Genomic DNA, 6,584 nt, shown 5'->3' on the forward strand with positions numbered 1-6,584 from the left:
TTTTCCTGAGTTCCAGCCAAAGCTCTCTGTTCAGCCAGGCCAGTCTTCCTCCCCACTGGCTCGTCCTTTGGCCCATGGGGACGGCCTACTCCTGCGCCTTTAATTTTATGCTCTTCTGCAAATTGGAGAAGAAAATTCTCAGGAGCAGCAAGGTCTTGAAATAGATAAGGAGTGGTTTTTCAGAAGCTGAAACGAATTGTAATTGTTTAGGAAGTGATAGTACTGCTTATGTAAAATGGTGCCCTGTCAGCTTATTTTTACACATGGTGTTTTATGTTTAGCTGGACAGATTTTTGTTATGGTTTACTTTTTGCTGTTAACCAGATGCAAGATTGCTTATTTTCTTACGGGATTGTTTTGAAGAATGTCCCTTTTTAAAATGTTGTTAATGGGGAAGGAAATCTATCAACCTGATATAATAGGTATGTTAACCATTAGATAAGAGGAGGAAGAATATCTTATTTGAAAATACAATACAGTCAAGGCACAAGAATTTGGACAGGGAACAAAAGTAACAAACATAAAATGCACAGTAAATAAAAGACAAGGACCAGTAGCAGTGGGTGGAATTTGGCCCCTATTGAAGTTGGTGGGAGCTTTGCCGTTGACTTCAGTGGGACAGGATTTCACCCAAGGATGTGGCCCCTGCCCCAGGGTCCGCCCTGCTAGGTTATCTAGGTGCGTCATTGCTTCCCGCTGCTCTCAAAGCCCTTGGCTACCGCTGAAACATGAAGGTGCCCAGTGCTTTGGGGTGAAGCCATTTCCTACCCAGGGTCTGAGCGGCCGGGGCTTGCAGCTCAGTGTTTCTCATCGGAGAAACCGGAGCTAAAGCAGGGGTATGAGTTAGGGATGTGCAGAACAAAGCTAATCTACGTTCATTCAGACCGAGTGTCTTCAACTTGAAGGTGGTTATGTACCATCTGGTAACATTTCTGGAATAATTTATATTGTTTTATGTGATTAGGACAGGAGTACTGACCATACATTCAAAAAAAGGCTCATCGTTTCAAGTGTGGTTGGGAGTGGGAGTGAGAGGAACCAGCCCAGAATACATTTCCTCACTTCAAAGGCAAGAACGGCTGTTTCAGAAAGCAAGATCACAGACGAATCCAACTTCTAAGGAGGGAAAAATCATAATCTCTGCCAAAATCACCCTTTGATACAATTGCGAAGATAACAAATGATATCAGAGGAAAGGTTTTGGGCAGAGGTGTAATGGCCCCTGTACTGCATCCTGCTAAACCAAAAGATTGTTCTCCTGAAAAAAATCCCACTTGTCTTTATTAAAGGTCTCTTTGCCAAACTACGGTGAATATAACTGAAAGTGAAAGGTTGATTTGGTACCTGCTGTTTCAAAAGCAACAAGAACATGTAAGAGATGCTTAGGATGGTGATCAGTTGTCTGTGAGATGAGGGACAGTGCTGTGTGCGAGGGATGCAGAACACGGCTGCAGCGCGGGTACTGTGCCCTGTACCCAGCTCCCCGTCTGTTACCTGCAGGCTGTAGGAGGTATTTTATTCACAAGAGAGACACTCGGATGTTCTGATGCTTTTGGGGCAGGACAAAGTTGATATTTTGATCTTGAGATCAGCCAGAAAAGCACTGTCTGCTGGCATTAAGCCAATTGCAGGATGTTGGCCTTAGTTTCTAGGTCTGTCATAATTAAATAGCCCTTCTTCTAAACAAATTATCCACAAAAAGCAGTTCTGCTTTATTCTTGATAGCCATAGTACAGCTGTGAACATCTGTAGGTATGCCTGAGGGAGCTTCAACCTGAAATAGTTTTGAAATGTGTTTATTGGGGGATACTCTTGAGTTATATATAAGCTTGAAATAATTCACTAGATTTATTTTTTAATTAATAGATCCTATGTTCCCCCACTGCCAAAAACCTTACCGAGCCGGTACCCTGATCCTCCATCCCTGCAGTGAGGGGCTGTTTCTCTCCTGGGGATGTTGTCCCTCCCCAGCCCCATTCTTGCCCATGAAGTGATTTGTCGTGATCTGTGTGGCAAGGGAGGGCATCAGGTATCAGATCTGCCTTCATTTTCAATGCAGAGATAAAACTTCCATTGGTTTGGGAACACTGAGTCATGTTCGTTTTGCAAGACACCAGGTTTAGTTAAATTTAAGTTAAATGGCAAGATAGGAAATAAAAGGTCTACCGTTATTGTTAGGCAGTACATTTTTGAAGCAGAGGCCTTGGGCCAAATCCTGGAAGAGACTTAGCATCCGCAGCCCCTTGGGTGTCAGTGGTGGTCGAAGGAGCAGGGAGAGTGGCTCTCACCTGCGGGGAACTTTGGTCCACCTCCACCTGGAGGCACTTCTTGGACAAAGATAGTATCAGGCTGCACAGCCTGACCTCTGCCTTTTGCTTTTGTTCACCACAGAGCACGTCCTCCTTGGAGCTTTGTGTGATGTATGGGGACAGTAGGTTACTGACACACTGCAAGCAAGCGTATTGTTAGTGCCACCTAGCTCTTAGGGTTAGCCCTGTTCCTGTCGTGTGGGCATTGTAGAAACCCACGTGTTGATGAGTGAGTGCACATCACAGACCTTTTCCTGCTGCACATTACGTGGTCCAACCCTGCAAGATACTCTCCTCCCTCGCCTTGATTTTCTGTGTAAGAAATGTTCAGCACCTTGTAGGATGAAGCCCAGTATGCTCAGCAAGGTTGATGTCAACTCGGAGGTGCAAAACCTGAGGAACACAAAACAGTGCGTAAGTCACTGGGGTTTGGGGAAGCCTGGACCTGTAGCCTCACCCAGGGTGAAATGTCTCAGGAAGATCTCCTCCGAGCTTCTCCAGTATTCCCCTGTGTTGGTCCAACTCAGACTCAGGGGTCCATCGGGGCCTACCCAGGGGCTCTGTGCAAAGGGCAGGTGAGCCCTGCCCAGCTGCACTGCATCTCTGCAGACCTCCCTGGCTCATCACTCAGCTTCTTGCTGAGCTGGGCCATCTTTCCACAGCACTGGGATCCTCCCCATTTCCTGGAGCTCCAGACTGAGTGTCAACTAGCACCACCACCACTGTCGGGCAGGGTGGATGAGTTAGCCCCATTGCTGTGGTCTTCATAGAATGTAGGCATCGATAGGATCTCTGCATCACTCTTGTGGGAATTAAGCAAAGCCTAGGACTTGTGTTGTCCTAGAAAGCAATGAAATTCGTAGCAGATGCTCCAGTGCAGCGCTCTTGTTGTCATCTTTCCCCAGCTCAAAGTTCAGGACTGCCCTGTCCTTGCTTTTGGGGAGGTGGGCAGGTGTCCAGCTGAAAGCAATCCTGGCTGACTTGGATTTGGGTAAGGTTCAAGTGGGAAGGAGACTGCATGAGCGAATTGACATATGAATACACTTAGGTAAACAGGTCTGTCTGCCTTCTGAAGGCAGAAAATATTTTTCCCTCTGTGTGTGTGTTGGGAATTCCCATGGTTCGCCAAATGAGATTTTTGTAAGATGGGCCTGAAACCTACCTTTCTTCATTAGTCTGAATCCATGTCTCTGGGGAGCGTGTTTGAGAGCTGTTGGTGGAGGAGACAATTTCTAACACGGTGGGACTTCTAAATCCTCAGCCTCGTTCCTGCAGTTGTAATTACTTTCTCATAGTAGGGGAGTTAGTGTAAGGCCAAGAGAAAGGGATTTAAGCCAGGGTTTATGACTGGTGTCTTGGAAAAATGAAGAGGATTTTTGATTTTGTAGTTGATGCTGTGGCAACAAAATTGAAGCATTGGTTTTAATAGCTGACTCAGTTAATTAAGTTTCTTAGCATGTATCTTCCCATCTTTTACACTGGGTTTTAGCTGGAGCTGATGAAGTATCAATCTCACTCGACCATACTGTAAATTGCATTTAGCAATATTTTGCCTACACATTATTCTCAGCATACTATTGATGTAAGTGTGCAATGTATACTGTTGTTCCATTATTGGTATGTAAGGTGCTATTCATTGGAAAGTTAAGCCTCAGTCCAGCATTGCATCTAAATAAAGGAACCTTTCTCCTTTTCCATAATTAATGAAGAAACTTTTGAAAGCCCTGCTGCCGAAGCCGGGCTTAATGGTGCAGTGTGGATATCAGGCTGGGGCTTCTTGAAGTTACAGGATGCAGTCTGAGACGGAAGATGCCCTTCATCCTCATAGGTGCTGTCCAGGCAGCCTGTAAATTTGCAGAGCAAAACAGTTGCTGCTGAGAATCTGATGTCTGCACGACACATCTTACATGGGAGGTTGTCCTTGAGTAGCTGTTTCTGTGGGCTGAGCACCCATCAGGTGTTGGGGTGCATTACATATGCCCCTGCAGTGCCCTCAGGTTTAGGTTCATCCCGGTAGTATCGGGTTTGTGCACGCCACGAGCTCTCCGCAGTGTGAACCAAAGCATGGTAAGTGGGGACAACTGGGACATTCACTTTTAAAGTACTCCTATGCTCAGAACAGAAACGCTAATGGGCATTAAATAGTTGAATGCAGGTCTCATAGTAGTGATTGGTGCCTAGAGCCAAATCTGTTTGTAAAAGCATGGTAGGTTGTTGTCAGTGCCAGCTCTGTTACTCTGGCTTAGGTTACCTGTAGTCTTTGGTTGGAGTGTGGCTCTGTGGGGACGTTCAAAGCTTTTTGGTGCTTGTCACAATTGTTGGACTTCCTCCACTGGAGGCCCATTCAAGGTGAAGAGCATGCCTTGTTACAGCTCCCCCAACACTGCTTTATTTTAATATGTGTTTTTCTGTGTATGTGAATTAGGAGTAATGCAGCAGATCCTACAGAAACATCCTAGCTGTGGAGAGCATCATATTATCCAACTGCCAAATTCTGAATGAGGATGATGATGCTGGGATGAAGGTGGGATGACAGAGTGTGGGCTGAGGAAAATGGTTACAGCCAGTGGGAGCAACACTCAGAAGAGCAGGGCCAGGGACGGGTAATCAGAAAGAACCAGGGAATGAAAACGGTGGTGAACCAGCAAAGCGAAACCTCTGTCAAAGTAGGAGGTGGTGCCCATTTACTGGAGAAGAGCAAAGAGATAAGTGAGTTTACCTATGAGAGACTGGCAGATTCACCTGACAGTTTTATTTGATAAGAGGCACAGGGAAGGTGGGGGACTATTGTTTTTTTAATTTTTAAGGTTAAAGGGAAGAATTATAGCTCTCCTTTATCTTGACTTGAGTAAAGCTTTTGATGGGGTGCCACACAGGAAGTTATTTAAGAAGATGAGGACTAGTAGGAAACTGGAACGGTGCAAAAGGGACTTTTTAGTGAGAAGTCTGGGAGAGGAAAACAGACAGTGGTAGAGGAGGTACCCGCTGGAGTTCTTAGTGGTTGCTCTTAGAATGCTCTTGTTGCTTCTCCTGATGGTTCCTCTTGATGCAACAAGTAGAAGGGTGCTAATGGGATATACTGCTGCTCAGAGGGTGGTTCAGAGGTGTACAGTTGCAGACAGGTCAAGGGACTACCCATGTCTTTGGGGCTTGGATCACTTATCTTTGCAAAATGAAGGCTGGGAGATTATGACTGATCTCTAAAGGTATGCTGGGGTAACCACCCAAGCGGGGAAAGGCCATTCTTGGCACAAGAGCATGTGAGTAAATGCTGCCTACTAAAGCATTTTGGCTGGATAGTAGAGGAGTGGTGGTGGAGCTTTCCAACAGTGGAGATAAGGCACCTAGAAATTTTTAAGGGAAGGCCTGATGTTACGCCATGGTTGCCTGTGACAACTGGGGCTAGACCTGGCAGTGTAAAAAGCAAGAAATTCCTTCTAATGCTGTGCTCGTGGATTCAGGTAATGCTGTGAGGAGTTCCCTAGCCACTTTCTAAAGGCAAGGACAATTTTGAAGCAACATACTTAAGTTTTTTCAGAAAGAGTAAGACAAAACTTCCATACCCGGGCTGTGTCCAAGGACATAAATCTTGAAGGGACAGACTCCCTAACGGCACTGGTTCCACAGATGTCCTTGAGGAGCTGACCTCACTGCTGGCCATGCTGGTTTGACCGATTGTAGCTTTTAATGAGTGCTGTTACTGTCTGTGTTAGGTGAACGCCTATGCAGATGGTTGAATTTGTAGGCTTGATGAGTTGCGTAGCAAAATCTTCCCATGGTGTACCACCGCAAGATACGTGTCTCTCATGGGAAGAGAAACTCCAGAAGGATTTCCTAAGGGATCCCTCCACACAGGGGTTTGCTTTACCCTGCTGCTAATCCCATCATAAAGTCCCAAGCAGGGGAGCTGCACCTGAGCTGCTCACACACTGAAGCCGCTGCACGCCGCTGTTTGGCCGTGCCAGCAGGTTCATACACAGGAATAGTGCAGTTGCTGAAATGGGACCACGGCTGGAAACCCTGCCCCACAGTTTCATTAAACACCCCCATCCTGTAGTGCTTCTGTCCTGGGTGGGACAGGGAAGTTCAGGGAGTCCCACTGTGCTGTCACTTCAGTTGCTGCAAATGCAAAATAGCTTGAGCCTTTGCCTCAGCGTAACCAAGTTAAATAAAACTCAGTTCTGCGTGTCCTTTTTCCTAAATTATATCTGTTTCAGCCTGCACAGTTGTAGGCAACAGCAACCTGTGCTGCTGCCTGTGGCTGGAGCTGGAGCT

The sequence above is a fragment of the Aptenodytes forsteri genome, unplaced genomic scaffold (genome assembly GCF_000699145.1).
Source record: "Aptenodytes forsteri isolate BGI_AS27 unplaced genomic scaffold, ASM69914v1 Scaffold155, whole genome shotgun sequence".
Taxonomy (NCBI): Eukaryota; Metazoa; Chordata; class Aves; order Sphenisciformes; family Spheniscidae; genus Aptenodytes; species Aptenodytes forsteri.